Source organism: Myodes glareolus, chromosome 3 (genome assembly GCF_982192425.1).
Source record: "Myodes glareolus chromosome 3, mMyoGla1.1, whole genome shotgun sequence".
Classification (NCBI taxonomy): domain Eukaryota; kingdom Metazoa; phylum Chordata; class Mammalia; order Rodentia; family Cricetidae; genus Myodes; species Myodes glareolus.
Genome location: NC_142028.1, coordinates 61215877 through 61233646, shown reverse-complemented (window position 1 = coordinate 61233646; position 17770 = coordinate 61215877). Strand labels below are relative to the sequence as shown.

Sequence of the window (17770 nt, the reverse complement as noted above, 5' to 3'; positions counted from 1 at the left end):
GAAGAAAGAAAGAGAAAGAGAAAAGATAGCCTTTTTCGGCTGTAGAGTGGATCTGTCTCTAAGGACTGAACCTTTACCTCCTGAAAAGGCCAATTTGGTGTCATAATTCTGCTGTAATTATAGTCACATGACCCTGTATCCAGAACACCTTCAATTACAATGCCATTTATATGAACCCTAAGCTTCAGTCTTTGATCATTACAGAAATCTGCCAAAATATGTGTTTTATGTTTTTTCCTGGAACTAAAAATATGGAATAATTCATGAATTTGCATGTCATTCTTGGCAGGGGCCAAGCTAATCTCTGCATTGCTCCAGTTTTAGTATATGTGCCACTGAAAAGCTGGGAAGAGTGGTGCATGCCTATAGTCCCAGCTGCTTGGGAGGCTGAGACAGGAGGATCATGAGTTCGAGGCTTGCTCCTGCTCAGACCACCCAAGAGAGAGAACTCATAATCCCCTCCTCCTTTTTACTTGGTCATGTATCCAAAGAAAACCATGCCCATAGGACTAACCACCCCAAATGTTACTAGATAAGTGGATCAAGTTTTCACAACACAGCACAGTAACAGAAACAGCAAGAGACTCTGTCTCACAAACAGAAATAGAGCTGGGTGGTGGTGGTGCACACCTTTAATCCCAGTACTCAGGAGGCGGAGGCAGGTGGATCTCTGGGAGTTTGAGGCCAGCCTGGTCTACACAGAGAGTTCCAGGACAGGCTCCAAAAGCTACACAGAGAAACCCTGTCTCGAAACAAATCCAAGGAGGAAGGTGAGAACTGCCTCCCAGAAACTGTCCTCTGACTATCACGTATGCACGTATGCACGTCTGCACACAGGCACACACACACCTGCACACATATACATACTCAGAAACACATACACAAGACACTATAGTTTGAGATTTTTTTAAAAAATTTTATTTTATGTTTAAGGATGTTTGTCTGCATGTACGTCCGTGTACCATGTGCATGCCTAGTCCTGCAGAGGCCAGAATCGGGCAACAGATATCCCGGAACTGGAGTCCATTGGGTTCTAGGAAGTAAACCTGAGTCCTCTAGCAGAACAGCAACACTCTTAACTGAGTCATCTCTAGCCACGTTTGTTTTGTTGTTGCATTTTTTTAAATTGGTTTTTCGAGACAGGGTTTCTCTGTGCAACAGCCCTACCTGTCCTGGAACTAGCTCTTGTAGACCAGGCTGACCTCGAACTCACAGAGATCCACCTGCCGAGTGCTGGGATTAAAGGCGTGCGCCACCACCACACAGCCACATTTGTTTCGTTTTTTACTCTGTGTTTTGGTATGTGGATATATGCAGGTGCGCCAAGAGGCCAGAAGAGGGCGCCAGAGTTCCCGGAACTGGAGTGGTACTAGCAATAAACTCTCGGTTTGATTTTTGTTTTGTTTTGATTTGTTTGGGCTTGTTTTGGTTTTCTGAAATAGCATTTCTCTATGTATCTCTGACTGTTCTGGAACTCGCTCTGTAGACCAGGCTGGCCTTGAACTCCCAGAGATTCACCTGTCTCTGCTTCCCAAGTGCTGGGATTAAACGTGTGCACCGCCACCACACCCGATTTTGCGGTGCACACCCTTAAAACTGCTGAGCCATTTCTCCACACATATACTCACCCCACACACACATGCGTCCACACAACACGAACAATAGATGAAATAAAATTAAGAAGAAAAGTAGGGGGACCCCAGGGAAAGGCCAGAGCCCGGAGGGGAGACGTCCATCGTGTTTCCCGAGTCAAGGTAGACAAAAGGGGAAGGAAGACAAGCAGGTACTGATCCAGAAAGTCACAAAAAACAAACTCTTCCCCCGACAGTGCCGGGACGACTCCTGTCCAGTAAGAATGCTGCGTGGGTGAGATTCTCTGTTGCACCGAAAACCTGAGACCTGAGCACAGAAACCGAATGCATTTCCACGGTATGGCCACCAGGGGTCAGTAGAGGGCCCCAGGGAAAGGCACTGAAACTTTTGCTAATGTGTAGCTCATTCTTTTCCCCTGCAAGCGCATCTTAAGCACCTACTATGCGCTCACAGTCAGGAGCACAGGAGACACAGATGAAAACCGAACCGTGTGCATATGTGGGCACGCCCACTCATTCTGTTTGTAACGTATGAATTCCAGACATGTTCTTTTTTTGAAAAAAAAATGCAACCTGATATTTTATTTATTTTTAATTGCATTTTATTTACTTTCTTTGGGCATGCGGAGGAGAGAGGCATGTGTGCCACTCACTGGTGTGGAGGCCACACGACAACTTTCTGGAGTTGGCGCTGTCTTTCCATTCTGCAAGTTGTGGGACTCGAACTCAGATTGTTAGGCTTGGAGGCAAACATCTTGACCCAATGGGCCAGCCTGCTTGTCTGCATTTCTGACAGATTCTTAAAGATGGGGGAGGACCATCTGGATAAAACAAGTTTGATGCCTGGGCTTCATATCAGGAGCTTGTGTGTGTTTGGAGGGGGGGGTTGGGGTACTAGTAAGGCTGTCTCTGTCGGGGTCAGTAGCAGCCCGGTCCATAAATTATTTCTCTCTACCAGACCCCAACATAGACTATCCCTCTCTGGACCAGCGTGGAGGCACGAGAATAGACACACTCACATGGCTTTATCGGGAGGGAGATTCTCAGTGGTCCCTCATGAAGTCCTGAGTTCACATCCTGAAGAAATTCCTCATCTATTCTCCAAACAGTCTTTATGCCAAAACTTAACTCAGGGGGAAATACATTAGCGTTCTGTCTCCTAAGTAACCAGGTGAATGGTGTTTTGTCGCGTCCGCATCAGCTGTGTATGCTAACTGTCAGGTAGGCTTGAATCTCTATCAGGCATCCTCCAATTTACAAAGAAAGGAGCAACCACATCCTGACCCTCTGTTAGGGCAGTGACAGCCTGTCTGCAGGGCTCCGTGACCACCTCAGGTGGGGCCTATGGCTTCAAAGCCTGGCTGCCGCACCACATAGAAATATGGGCCTACATGTCTCAAAGCAAGAAAGAAAGGAAAGGAAAAGGGGACGAGCAAACAGTTTGCCATTCCAAATAGGGTCGCATGACTGACATATTGCAAAATGACCTTTGTTTTTTGTGTGAGAGACACACACCTACAGGCAGACAGATCTCTGTAAGCTTTAGGCTAGCCTGGTCTACATAACAAGTTCCAGAACAGCCTGGGCTACACAGTGAAGTCTTGTCTCAAAGAAAGAAAGAGAGAGAGGGCCTTTGACTAGAAAGGGAAGGGGGGCAGGCATGAGGACCCCTGAGGAAGGGGTGTCTCAAGTAGAGAGGACACAGGCACAAAGGCCCCGTGGCTGAGTCTCTGAGTGGGTGGGGGTCAGCAGAGCGAGCTGTGGACGGCCAGTGGTGTCGGGAAGAAGCTGTGGCACTAGTGGCAAAGACACCCGAGAAAGAAGAAGCACGGGAGCGCCTGCTGCCGGCTTTGCACTCCGTCCCATCACCCGACCACACCTCCCGCGGTACAGAGGAATTAATATTTTCTATAAATCCTGTAATTACCCTGTGAATAGCACAATTATGCTGCATTACATTCCGTGCCCGTACAAAGCCTTCATTTGTTACATGTAAACATTTAAAATGCTCTGGGTTCTCTACAGTCTTTTTACTTCCGTATTTAATACGACAGAAACAAAATGAGAAGCAGTGGGGGTTTTTCTTGACCTCCAAGAGGCCTGGAGGGGAGGGCTGGCACTCACACCCACACACAAGCACTTAGCCTCCCGGCCCTTGCACCGACCCTCACTCAAGCACAGAGCCCAGCCAGAGCTGAGGGCTGAGACCCTGGCCCCCTGTGAGTTACAACATCCTTCCCACTTTCTCGCTCTTCCAGCCTTTGACACTTTTACACAACTCATTTGACATTCATGATCTTTCACTGCCTAATGGCCAGAGGTTAGTGTGCCCATTTCACAGACAGGCAAACTGAGACTCTGAGAGGTATCTGCTCAAAGCTGCTGAGCAGGGAGTGTAAAGGAGACAGGGTAGGGGTCAGGAAGCTTCTATGGCTTAAAGGAGGACAGGAAGGTGGTGAGGGGGTGACTTGGTGGTGTAAAGCTTGTGGGGCCCCGGGTTCCATCCTCAGTAACACAAGAAAATGAAGCAGAGGAGAGACTATTGCTGACACCAGCTCTCCGGGGCACGGAGACCTCAGGCCAGCCTGGTGTTAAGTCCCCACACCGCATTTATTTATCTTGGCTCAAGGACAGAACCTGGAGCCTGGGCGCAGTGTCCAGAGTCAGGGTGATGCTGGCTCCTGCCCTGTGATTTCTACAGTGCCGAGAGGCTCAGGGAAACCGCTGCCCTGGTCGTTGTTAGTATTTTTCAGTCTCGTGATCCTGGAGAGGGGCAGACAGGATGGGAGGAGGCCCCTCGGGTGAGACCAGCCTGGCCACACCCGGCTATGGGGACAGTGGTTATTTCGCTGCCCCTCCTGCCTGCTCATCCCCACTCCTTCAGGTGTTGTCCCCATTAGGTTTGGTTCTCTGTTCTGGAAGCAGAGTCCCAGGCTGTCCTGAAACTGGCTTTGTAGACAGTGAACTTGAATTCCTGACCCTGTTGCCTCCTTCCCGGCAGGTGCTAGGGTTACAGGTGTGTACGTCCATGCTTGGAGGGTGTGCATACCAGGCAAGCGCTGTATGAACTGAGCTGCAGCCACACCACCCTGCGGTCATCTACAAAGCCTAAATTCGCTCACCCTCCACTCCCCAAGGCCTCCTGAGCGAAGACAGCATGGCGCTGGGTTCCCATGCTCCCCTTGAGAGCATAGCAGGCCCTGTCCCCGCAACAGAGCGCTGATAGGCACACAAAACGCAAAGAAATCAGGCAAAGAACTGGGTGGTGGTGGTGTTCAGTGTGATCCCAGCACTTTGGAGGCAGCAGCAGGTGGCTCTCTGAGTTCGAGGCCAACCTGGTCTACGGCGTGACTTCCAGGACAGCCATGGCTACACAGAGAAACCCTATCTCATCCCTCCCCGCCAAAAAAGAAATTAGGCAAAGGCCCAGTGGAGAAAACCAGAGACAGTCCCAAAGAGATGCTCTGTAGGAGTCCAAGTTTAATCTTGGCTAGCCTGCCAGGTAGCAGCCTTGGAGAACCTTCACCCCACTGCAGTTTTTGGAGACCCCAGATCTCACACTGGCCAGGCTCCTGCCTGAAGTCCTTGGTGGGCTGAGATGAGGGGCCCTGGTCGCTGCCAAGTTGGGCCCAGGAGAAGAGCTCACTCTATCAGAGATCCCATCAATTGCCCTCCAGAATGGTCTTGGAGTTCTGTGTCCCCTTCTTTAATGGCTCCTGGAGATGGGGCAGGGTGTACTGTAACCTCCCATGGGCACCAAGTTGGGCACCCACGCCTACCTTTGCCCTCAGCCCATTGCTGCTCTAAGTTTCGTCTCCCCCGGGATCCAGACTCTGCAGCAGCAGGCGACCATAGCTTCACCCAGAGCGGTGGCCCCTTGCCTCCCTGTGCTAATGGGTACAAGTCTGAACACAGGAGGTGTCCCGTAAAGGTGACTGAAAAAGCAAATGAAGGCGGTGCTGAGGGAAGAGCTGTGGAGGGCAGGACAGGAAGCCCCTGGGACAGACAGCGGCCTCCACTGCTGAGTGCAAGGTTCTTATCGGTTGTCTGAAGAGCTAGGCAGCCCTCTAGAGCTGACCCAAAGACAAGGCATGAGACCGATGAGACTCCCCACTTACCAGCCGTATTGTCTTTAGGGAAGAGGGCTTGCCCTTGTCTCTGAGAAAGGGACACTGAGCTGAAATCTAAGGGATGAGAGCCTTGCGTGTAGAGGGGACATGTGGGGGAGGGAGGGCTGGGGATGGCAGAGACAGAGGTGACAGAAAGCAGCTGAGAAGGGCCAGGAAACAGGGGTTGGGAGCCTAGTTTATTCTCAGATCAATTCAAAGCATTGAGGGGCTTCCTTTGGGAGGGGTGCCATCAGCTTGGCATCCCCAGGAAAGAAGGGCTGTGGAGACTGAGAGATAAGGCTCTTACTGTGTGTGTGTGTGAGGCCTGGAGCTCAGGTTCCCAGAATTCACAGAGGGACAGACACTGTGGTACACACCTGCGATCTCAGCACTCCCAAGGTTGGATGGGAGACAGGCGGGAGAATTCCTGGGAACTCAAGGCCCAGCTAGCCTCCTGTAAGCAGTGGTGGACCAGAGACCCTCGTCTTGAACAAAGTGGAAGTTGGGGACCAACACCTGAGGTGGTCAGTTCTGACCTCCTCATGCACGCCATGACATGTATGTATCAAATATGAACAATCACAAATATGTCTGCATGAAAGTTACACACATATTTTATTTCATTTTGAGACAGGGGCTCACCACATAGTCCTGGTTGGCCTCGAACTCACAGAGATCCATCTGCCCTGCCTCCCAAGTGCTGGGATTAAAGGCATGCGACCCCACACCTGACTGACAAGCACACACTTTTATTTCCAAATGGGAGAAGAGCTGGGCTGAGGCGAGAGGGGAGAGACCACGAAAGGGGAGAGACCACGAGACGGGAGAGACCACGAGAGGGGAGAGACCATGAGAGGGGAGAGACCACGAGAGGGGAGAGACCACGAGAGGGGAGAGACCACAAGAGGGGAGAGATCACGAGAGGGGAGACACTACAGCGAAGCTTGGGAGGTTTGGCCGCAGGATGGAGTGTGTGGCCTGAGGTACTGGCTGAGGAAATGAATGGGAAGAAGCAGGAAGTTGGAACCTCGAGGAATCTTTAACCAGTGTCAAGCCAGGTCCTCTACACATCAAAATGCAGTTCCGGACCCACAGGGGCCAGACATTCCTACAGAGCCTGTGCCCAGGGATCCCTACAGGGAGGGTGAGACTGGAGAAGATCCCCCACAGAGGGAGCGATGAGGCTGAAGGAGCCATAAGGAGTGACCCCAATGGAGATGCGGAAGCCAGGCCTACAGGGAGGAGGGACAGTCTTTTCAAATCATGACAAGCTATTGTTGTGTACAAATGGTTTAGGACATGTGCATAGCCATCCTTGGACATATATGGCCCCAGGGCCTCATGTTGGACACATTCTGTAGACTTACAGTGAAGCTGTGTATGTGCGTGTGTGTTGGGGGGGGGGTGTTTGCGGGACGGTCATGGAAATCATACATGTCAAGGACCCGCCCTGGTCAGTCTCCGCCGTGCATGCTACGCAGCCTGGCACACAGTGAGCATCCAGTCAATGTCAGTAGCCTGGGGCCCGGGCAGTCGGACCAGTCTCGGGAAACTCTTCTTCCTTTGCGGTTGTGGCCCTTGGCCAAGATGGAGACCAGGTTAGAGAGAGAAGATGAGGTAGGTAGGCTTGAGGCATGCCCAGGCCAGGGTCTAGTGACATCTCCCAAAGAGTCTCCGGGACCAGGGGAAAGAGGTCAAAGAGCAGAGTGGGGGGACAACAGGAAGGACTTCCTGACAGGGAGAGGCAGGAGGCCTGGACAAGGTAAACTGCTCCCAGGAAAGGAAGTGAGTGCCTTGACTTCTGAAGGCTCACCTGTACATACCCTGGGCCAGAAGAACCAAGGCTCCGCCTGGGAGGACAGGAAGGGCCAGGTCACAGGCTAGAGAGGAGATAGGCACCTGCTGGCAAATGTTAAGAGTCAGAGTCTAAGCCAGGTGGTGGTGGTGCACACCTTTAATTCTCAGCACTTGGGAGGCAGAAGCAGGCTAATGCCCATGAGTTTTAGGCCAGCCTGCTCTACAGAGCGAGTTTCAGAACAACTAGGGCTCTTACACAGAGAAACCCCGTCTTGAAAGAATAAAAAACAATTAATCAAAATAAAATTTAATCTGCATAGTGGCATGCTTCTTTAGTCCCAAAATGGGAGGCAGAAGCAGGATGATCTCTGTGAGTTCCAGGCCAGCCTGGTCTACAGAGTGAGTTCCAGGACAGGCAGGGCTACGAAGTAAATTCCAGGATAACTAGGGCTACAATGTGAAACTTTGTTTCAAAAACAAAAGAAACCAAAAGTCTAAATGTTTGACAAAAGAAAGAAAAGCTACAGAAACAGACTCTACCTGAGGGCTTCTTGGCACCAGACATGGCCCCGCTCTTCACTTTTTTGTTTGTTTGTTTGTTTTTCAAGACAGGGTTTCTCTGTGGTTTTGATGCTTGACCTGGAACTAGCTGTTGTAGACCAGGTTGGCCTCTAACTCATAGAGATCCGCCTGCCTCTGCCTCCCGAGTGCTGGGATTAAAGGTGTGTGCCACCACTGCCTGACCTCTATGGCTAACCAGTGGCTAGCTCCGCACTCTGATCTTCTGGCAAGCTTCATTTGTTACAGCAGAAACAAAATATCACCACACCTGGGGGCTCTCGGGATCCTTGAAGTCATAGCTACAGCCACTCAGCTCAGACCTGTGAAGATTTCCACAGAGCACAGGTCAGTAACATGCTAGGGCACAGCCATCCTATTAAGCAATTACATGTGAGTGCCACAGCCAGCAAGTGACCTCACTGCCAGCTGGATACCACCACATAATGGGAACAAGGAGGGGGACGTCAACAGTGACACGGTCCAGTGATGGAAACAGTGACGGCTCTCAGATCTGCTGTCAGTAGAAGGGACAGAGCTGGTAATGGGTGGGTGGAGGTTCTGGTGATGATAAACGGTGGTGGCACGTTCTAGCCTTGGTGACGTGGAACAGGCACCTTGGCTCAGCGTTTAACACTCCTCCGAAACCCTTGGGCGACAACTCCATCTCCTCCCTTGCAGTGGCTCAAGCAGGAAGCAGAGGGTAGAAGTGGGGCGCTAGCTTTTGGGAACTTTCTTTGCTCTAAGGTAGGAAAAGCTGGGTATTAGGGGTCTAGACAGCTTGCCTGGACATGCACGCAGCCTTGGACTCCAGCCCCAGCCCAGCAGAGAACATGAGTAACAATCCTGTCACTCAGAAGGTGGAGGCAGAAGGACCAGTTCAAGGCCATCTTCAACTACATAGAGTGTTTGAGGCCAGCCTCAAAAATAAATCAACAGAATGAGGGTGGCCATTAAGCGGGACCAGCTCCTAGAAAGTCCTGTCACTCTTGGCTGCTGTTGCCATGGGGATTTTCTATCATTTCCCGCCTCCCTCCAGCTGTTTAACCAGACAGCAAGTGTAAGCTTTTCGGCAGAGACACCCAACGACTAGTGGTGGCATTAGGTTCCCCATGTCCTGCCTGCCCAACTCCAGCTACAGTGGGCGTTCCAGAGTCCCAGCTTTCAGGACCCTGGAGTGAGGTTTCTAGGTCAGCTCGTAGCTTAGGTGTTGTTTGTGGCTCTCTTGGTAGGTCAGTACTGTGTGGTCTAGAGCTCACTGCTGACGGTCTGGTTCATTCAACCTCTCTGGCTAATGTGTGAATTCCTACTTCTTTATATTAAATATCTGTCTACCAGCTGGGCCTGGAATTGCAGCTCTTCAGAAAGCTGAGGCAGGAGGATCAGAAGCTGGAGGTCAGCCTGGGCTATAGAGGTAGATCTTGTCTCCAAATCAGTGACAAAGAAACTGTGGACCAGACAAAGTGACAGGGACAGGAAGTGATGCTGAGCCAGCAGTAATTGAAGTGGCCCCAGGGGATGTGGGGGTAGGGGTGAGGGGTTGGTTGGGGGGAAGTGTTTGGGAGCCCTGTGGAGAGGGGAGGGTTGGAAAGGCCTCTCTAAGCTAAGGTTGAGAGACTGAGGAACTAGACAGGTGGGTACACAGTGGGCAGGTGGCTCTCAAAGTTCCCAGAGCAGGAGCAAGCTTCCTGTATTTGCAGATCGAAAGCACGGCGGTAGAATCCAGAAAGCACGGCGGTAGAATCCAGAAAGCATGGCGGTAGAATCCAGAATATAAAGAGCAGAGAGCAGGGAGGATAGAAAGACCGCCAGGGAAAGACCTAGCATTCTGTTCCTGTCCATAGAAGCCAGAAGGGTGTCCTTTGATAAAACAAAGGACACATACTCAGGAATGACAAAGGACCGGGTAAGAACAAGGTAGAAACAGGGAACATGGATTCGAGGGGAGCAGACTGAGGTGGGCTCCTGCCACACACGGATGGGCTGCTGTCTCAGCACAGAGTGAGGCCAGCACATCACTACACAGAGCAGGAGGGGAGACATATATATCACTAGGGTCATATCAGGCCAAGCGTCTTATCTGGAGACACCGATGGGTCCTAAGTGACTTGGCTTTCAATTGACCTTTATGCTCCTGGACATTGTGGGTTGGTGACAGAGACACTCCCTGTCCCTGAGACCAGAAAGGAGAGCCTCAAGTACCACAGCCATACGAACAACCAAAGCCCCAGTGAAGTGATTATAGCTACCTTCCCACTAATAAGCACAGAGCAAGAGCACCCTGACCAGGCAGGTCACCAAGGGAGCCAGCCTCTCCCAGAGTTGTTCTTGGGACACAACAGGGGGCATGCTGGGGAGGTGATGGCAGAAATCAACTATGGTAGTGACTTTCAGTTACTGTCTTCAACCAGTGGTTTCTCAGGATTGCACGCCTTGGAACAGAGTCCTGCAGACTGTGGCAGAACTGATCCACACTCGTCCAGCTGTCCCTAGACCAAGCCGGAGCGCTGTCACCGGCTTCTGTAAGCGCAACCGCACACCTGAATCCTGGCAGGTATGTTCTGGGGTAGATGCTTGTAGAGAGGAAGAGATTCCTAACCCTCAACTGGTACCGAATTCCCCCTTCCCAGCTGCCCTCCAGCTCAGTCACCAAGAGCTTGTCCAGCCCAGGAGCCTAAGGCTATGAGCTCCAAGCCATTGCCCGACTCAATTTTCTGAAGCAGGAATCCTGGACTGACTCTGGGCTGGGAGGGACCAAGCAAGATTGAATCTTCCTGTTCCTTTATCTGAGGAGGAGTCCTGACGTTGGTCTCTGAGCCTGACCGTGTTAGCAGGGATCGGTCGAGGCTCAGACATAGCCCCTTTTGTTTCAGGCTGGGATGGGTTTGTTTCAGACCTGATGGGTCTTGAGAAAATGTTCCTACTTCCATCTGAGCCCAAAGCATGCCCCAGCTCAACTCTAAAATCATGACAAAGCCTGGCCCATGAGTCCAAACAAGCTCCAAGGGTGGCTGGCTCAGCATCTCTCACCTCTGCAGTTCAGGCCCGAGTCTCCTGTCTGGGACACCAAACACGGAGAACTAAAGCTCATTAAAACCATGCGTGGTGCCATACACCTGTACTCCAGCACCGTGGAGAGGGGGCAGGGGAATTAGTAGTTAGAGACCAGCCTGAGCTACACAGTAAACCTAAGTCTGAGAAAGAACAAGGGGTGGGGGTATGGTCTAGTGGCCAAGTACTTGCCTGCCTAGCATGTTACGGCCCTGGCTTTGATCGCCAGCACCGCAAAACAGACAAACAAATAAGGACCGATTAATCCCCTCACATCTCCTTCTGACTTTGTGATATATCTTTGTCTTAGGAAATAAAGCCTGAAGGCTAAGCACATTTTCTGAGACATTAGATCTCCTTCCCTCCCTGTCAGGTTCCTCTTTTGATCTGGAGAACTCTTACCCTGCCCTCCTGCCCTCCTGTACCTAAACTGCCCCCTGAGAGTTGGTAGGAGACAGGCAGAGACATAAGACTGTCTGAGAGCCTAGGGAGCGGGGTGTGGCGCCTCACCTGCCCAGCATTTCGCTCTCGGCTCTTCAAAGCTGAAGATCTCGTTGTATCAGAATCTCAAATCAAGCACAACAAGGGTTTGGACTTCCTGAACGTGGCAGGTCCAGGACACCAGGCAATATCTTGGTACAGTCCAGCATCTACGGTTCAAATCCTGGACCCACTCCCTAGTTGAGATTCTGTGTGCTTGCAACTTGGTGTCTCTGGGCCCCAGTTTTGTTGTCTGTCACAAAATATTTGTGAAGACAAAATGTGAAGTAGCAAGAAAGCCCTTTGGGACCAACAAAATGGCTCAGTGGGGTCAAGTATGAGGCTATACGACCCCAAGGGTACAAGTTCTACGGCCGAAAGTCAAGTAAAAGGCAGAAGTGGAGCCTAACTACACAGTCACCCTCCGACCGCCATATGCTGTCGTGCAGGTGTTTGCCCGCCATGCACACACACCATTTTCTTTTTCTAAAAAGATTTATTATTATTATTACTATCCTTTATTATCTTTTTATTGTTTGTTTATTTATTTAGTTTTTTGAGACAGGGTTTCTCTGTGTAGCCCTGGCTGTCCTGGAATTCACTCCACAGACTAGGCTGGCCTCGAACTCAGAGATCCATCTGCCTCTGCCCCCTAAACTGAGATTAAAGGTGTGCATCACTCCCTGGCTCAGGCACACAATTTAAAAAACAAAGTATTTTAAATAAAAAATTTCAAAGATGGTTTTTATCTTTCAAATTATACATATTTGTGTTGAGAGTGTGACTGTTTGCAGGTATGTGCAGATACCTTCAAAGGATTTGGATTCCTTGGATCTAGAGTTAAAGATGGTTGTGAGTCGCTTATTGTGGATACTGAACTCAGGTCCTTTGAAAGAACAATAGGTGCTCTAACCACTAGGTCATCTCTCTAGCCCCCTTGAAATTTTTTAAATTAAAACAAGCCAGGCGGTGGTGCATACCATTAATCCCAGCACTCAGGAGGCAGAAGTAGGCAGGTCTCTGAGTTGGAGGCCAGCCTGGTCTACTAAGCGAGTTCTAGGACAGCCAGGACTGTTCCACAGAGAAATCCTGTCTTCAAAAAACAAAACGAAACAAAAAAAGCACTTTATAGAACTATAGAGTGTAATCCTCCTGGCAGGGATCCAACAGTAGAGCTCAGGACAGGGATCTTCTGACTCATTCACTGCCTCCCCAAGATGTACCCGTCCCTCCCAGGACCAGCACCAGCTCTCCGCGGCCTCCTTCCTGCAGGGAGATCAGGAGTGGGACAGCTGGGTCTCCTCGGGCTCCCCACTGCAGGGGACTAGACCAGACAGTGTAGAGGATGGTGAGAGAGAATGGAACCAAGGGAATTCACGCCAACACTGGGATTTAGGGACCCACGCTGGGACCCGGCAGAGGGTGGAGAGGTTGGGTGTGGCGCTGAGGCCCCGCCTCTCTGACGTCAATGCCCGGGCCTCCCTCCATTGCCTGCGGTGCGTTTCTAGGACCCACGAATCCCGTGGGAACTGCTGTGTCTGCAGCTGGTGCCCAGCCTTATAGGTGCGGGGAATGAGAGGCTGGAGAGGCAGGGCGGGCCCAGGACAACATTGCTCCTCAGTCTGGGAGCGGACGGTTCTGGCCCTCGGACCTTACAGGGGACAGGAGGCCCTGAGCTGCAGCAGGGGTGGGGAATAAGACGAGGGGAGGGGGGACGGACGAGGTGAGTGGGTGAGGGGGCTCTGCCTCCAGTCGGACAGCCGCGAGTGAAAATGTGCTCTTAACTTCCTCCACAGGCTGATAACTTCAGAATCTGCATCAATCGTCCCCATGTGACTGTCAGCCTGAGTACATACAGGTCTGAGACAGAGACACTAATTACTTTGCAGTATTTTTTTACATTTCAGTTAAGACATCGATTTCTCCTCATCCACCCTCTTCTCCTCTCCTCCTATGGAGCCTGGGGTGGTAACACAAGCCTGAGACCCTAGTAGTTGGGAAGTGGAGGCAGAAGGATCAGAGTTGTTGGACCACCTGAGACCCTGCCTCCTCCAACCCCACACCCCAAATTGGGAGTATATCCATAGGCTGTTCTGTACGAATTGAGTTCTATTTGTGAAAGACGGGTTGCAGCGTTACCTGTTAGAGGGGCGGTGGAGCCGGGTTGGTGGCAGGCCTTTTATCCCAGCACTCCGGAAGCCGAGGCCTGGTCCACAAAGCAAGTTCCAAGACATCAAGGGCTGTCACACAGAGAAACTCTGGGGAGAGAGAGAGAGAGAGAGAGAGAGAGAGAGAGAGAGAGAGAGAGAGAGAGAGAGAGAGAGAGAAGAGGGGCGATGGGGTCACCAGACTGGGAAACCTCTTCCTGAGCACTGGGTCCTGTTTTCAGTCCAGACACCCAGACACCCAGGCCCAGAGGGGACAGAAGTGAGTGCTCTCAGCCCTTGCGCCCAATCCAGACTAGCAGGTGGGGTGGGGGTGGGGTGTGAGGTAGGTGCAAATTGCCACCTTACCCAGTCTCTACCTGCCTCCTCTCTGATTGGATGGCCTGAGAAGAGCTCATGGGAAGGTTGGCCATCACTAGCTACCCAGCCAAGGGAAGTGAGGTCAGACTCCTTCCTGTTCTCGGCGCAGCCAACCCCCTCTATCTTTTTATTTTTTTTATTTTTTTATTTTTGCCAACCCCTCTATCTTCACGTCCTTCGCCATCCGGTATTCAGTTCTCTTTTGCTCCTTCAGGGCCCTGACTTTCTCATCTCCCTGTCCCTACTTTCTCCTCTTCTCCTCCACCAAAATGAACAGACACTCCACACCAGTCTGAACTTGGCCCAGATTTCCAAACTGGTGCTGTCTGGAGATTGTGGGCAGGTCTTGAGAGCTGATACATGGGTGTCCCATGAGGCGTCAGCACCCCATGTTTAATACAGCACTGTTCAAAGAGCCAACCCCAGAATGGATAAAGAAAAGTCAGTTACACACCCAGTAAAATATCACGGAAGGGTGAAATCCTGTCTTTGTAACTACATGGATAGACAAAGCCACATGATCTGCTGCAGAATATGGAACTGAAGTGCTGGTCTGGGGTGAGAGGCCTCAGCAGGGCAGAGCCCAGCCTCAGGTTCTGGAAGACCTGAATTCACATTAGCTAGTTCACACCTTCCTTGTAATTGCTCACTCTAGGGCATCCAGCACCCTCTTCTGGCCTCCTTGGGTACCATGTGCACACACACACACACACACACACACACACACGCACGCACATACAAACACACAAACACATACATTTTAAAAATTAAATAAATCTTTAATCCTAGCACTTGTGAGGCAGAGGAAGGGGGAATCACTGTGAGTTCCAGACCATCCTGGTCTACAGAGTGAGTTCCAGGCCAACCAGGACTACAAAGAGAAACCTGGTCTTGAAAAACCAAAAATAAATTAGAAAGTAAAAATTAAATAAATCTTTTTTTTTAAAGAGAGTTGTTCTCAGAGAAGCAGAAACTAGAACCATAGTCTCTAAAGATTAGGAGAAGCAGAAGGAGAGAGGAGAGATCATAGGCAGTGGGTACAAAAGCTAACAGCTGCAGGCATATTACGCTCTGGTGTTCTATTTACACAGGTACGGACCACAGTTAACAGATTATGTTTCTGTCATAGATTATTATGTATTATGATTATGTTTTTGTTTTGTTGTTGTTGGTGTTTGGTTTGGTTTGAGGTTGGGTTTCTCTGTGGAGCCTCGGCTGTCCTGGAACTCACTCTGTGCACCAGGCTGGCCTCGAACTCAGAGATCCACCTGCCTCTGCCTCCCAAGTGCTGACAGTAAAGGGGTGCACCACCACCGCCCTGTTACATCATGTAATAGCTATTTCCAAATAGCTAAGAGGAGGATTTCAGCAAAAAGAAATAAGAAATGTTGCATGTGAAATATATGCTAACGACCCTGATTTTATCAACACATCATATATACATATATTAAAGTACAACCTGTACCCCATAAATATGTACCATTATATGCTGATAAAACTGTTAAGAAGAGAGCAGACTTGGTGGCACATACCGACAATTCCAGCACTCTGTAGAAGTGGAAGCAGGAGGGTCAGGAGCTGAGAGCAAGTACTGGTTACTTAGTTAGTTCAAGGCCAGCCTGGGATATACAACTCATAATATATGAGTTATATATATATATATATATAGATAGATATAGATAGATAGAGAGAGAGAGAGAGAGAGAGAGATGGTTTAGTGGGTAAGAGTGCCTGCTGCACAATCATGAAAACCTGAGTTCAAATCCCCAGAGCCCAGGCAAGAAGCTAGACCTGTAAACCTAGCAGTGTGGGAGGCAGAGATGGGAGGAGTTTGTTGATCACAAGAAAACAGAAAAGAAGCAAAGAGTCTAAAGACATTCCCTTAAAAGCCACAGATGACTAGTGGGCACTTGAAAAGACATTATCAGCTTCAGAAAAAATCGAAATCAAAATAATCATAAAGGCGGGTGAGATGGCTGGGAGGGCAGAGACACACGGCATCAAGTCTGACCACCTAAGTATGATCCCCAGGTTCTATATGATGGAAGGAGAGAACCAAGTCGGACAAGCTGTCCTGTAGGCTCCACATGCAAAATCTTTCTCCCCTCGGTACACAAATTTAATAATTAAAAAGACCCAATGAGGTACCACCTCACAGGACTCAGATGGCTATAATGGAAAAGGGCCTACAGTAGCAAGGCTACCAAGGAGGGGGAGAAATTAGAGCCATTGTATACCGGTAATGGGAAGGTAAAACCGAGTGGTTGCTCTTGGAAGACAGTCTGGCAGTTTCTCAAAAGACTTAACAAAAACCTCCTCAGCAGTTCTACCTCTGAGATCACACCCAAAAGAAATAAAAACATGTAACACAAAAGCGCATAGAGAAATGGCTCTGCAGTTAGAAGCACTGACTGTTCTTCCAGAGGACCGAGGATCAACTCCCAGCACCCACATGGCAGCTCACAACTGTAACTCCAGTTCCAGGGCATCGGACACCCTCACACAGACACATCATACAAACAATACACATAAAATAAAAATAATTAAAATCATTTTTAAAGAAAGAATTAAAAAAAACATATCAATGCCTTCTCAGCATTCTTCAAAATGATCAGGAAGTGGAACCAACCCAAATGTCCATCAACAGCTGAATGGGTAAATAAGACACAGATTATCATGGACCTATAGAATACACTTGCCAGTAAAGGAAAATAGAACCAGGGTGTAGTTCAGTGGCAGAACACATGCTCAGTATGTGTGTGAGAGGGAAGATAGAGGAGGGATTCAATCACCTGTACTAGAAACAAGGTCCGGCTATGGGCTACATTAGAGGTGATTTTTTTTTTGCAATGTCGTGGTTTTGCTCTATTCTGCATTTACATATGAATCCAATACGTGATTTTTTTTTTTTGTCCCGTGACTTTTTCTTCTAATGTGTATGGCAGCAGAGACTGCTCCTGCCAGCAACAAAGACAGGTCAACGCTCACGTGGCACACCAGGCTCTCACGTGTGGCCATTCCAATTCACTACACCCATATCTGTCTATGCCGGGTTCCTGCCCGTTCTCTGTCACTCATAAGCTGCTCCTAGGCCAGGAATGCCAGTAGGCACCACATGATGTACCAACCTGAACACATAGTTTCGAGGCCCTGGATTGAGGATTTGTGAAGCTTGCTCATGCCTGGGTCCCATTTGTAAGAACTGTGAACAGGGCCGGATGTGGTGGCGCATGCTTTTAGTCCCCGCACTCGGAAGGCTGAGGCAGGCAAATCTCTGTGAGTTCAAGGCCAGTCTGGTTTAGGAAGAGAGTTCCAGGACAGCCAGGACTCTTATACAGAGAAACTCTTGCTTCTTGTCTCAAAAAACCAAAAACAGTGAGTTCAAAGCCAGCATGGTCTACAGAGTGAGTTCCAGGACAGCTAGAGGTACACAGAGAAATCCTGTCTTGGAAAAAAAAATGGAAAAAAAGAACTATGATTAGTCAGGCAGTGGTGGCACATGCCTTTTATCCCAGCATTCGGGAAGAGAAACCCTATTCTGAAAAACCAAAAGAAAGAAAGAAAGAGCTGGTAGTGGTGGCATTCGCCTGTAATCCCAGCATTTGGAAGTCAGAGGCAGGCAGAAATCTGTGAGTCTGAGGTCAGTCTGATCTTATAA

At 49.8% G+C, this 17770-nt stretch overlaps 1 non-coding gene across 1 annotated transcript; it reads right to left on the bottom strand.

Moving 5' to 3' along the window:
• Positions 1-245: 245 nt before the first annotated feature.
• LOC125400532 (U6 spliceosomal RNA) lies at positions 246-350 on the bottom strand. The gene has a single exon (XR_015001091.1). It is a non-coding gene; the product is annotated as a U6 spliceosomal RNA (small nuclear RNA).
• Positions 351-17770: the final 17420 nt, after the last annotated feature.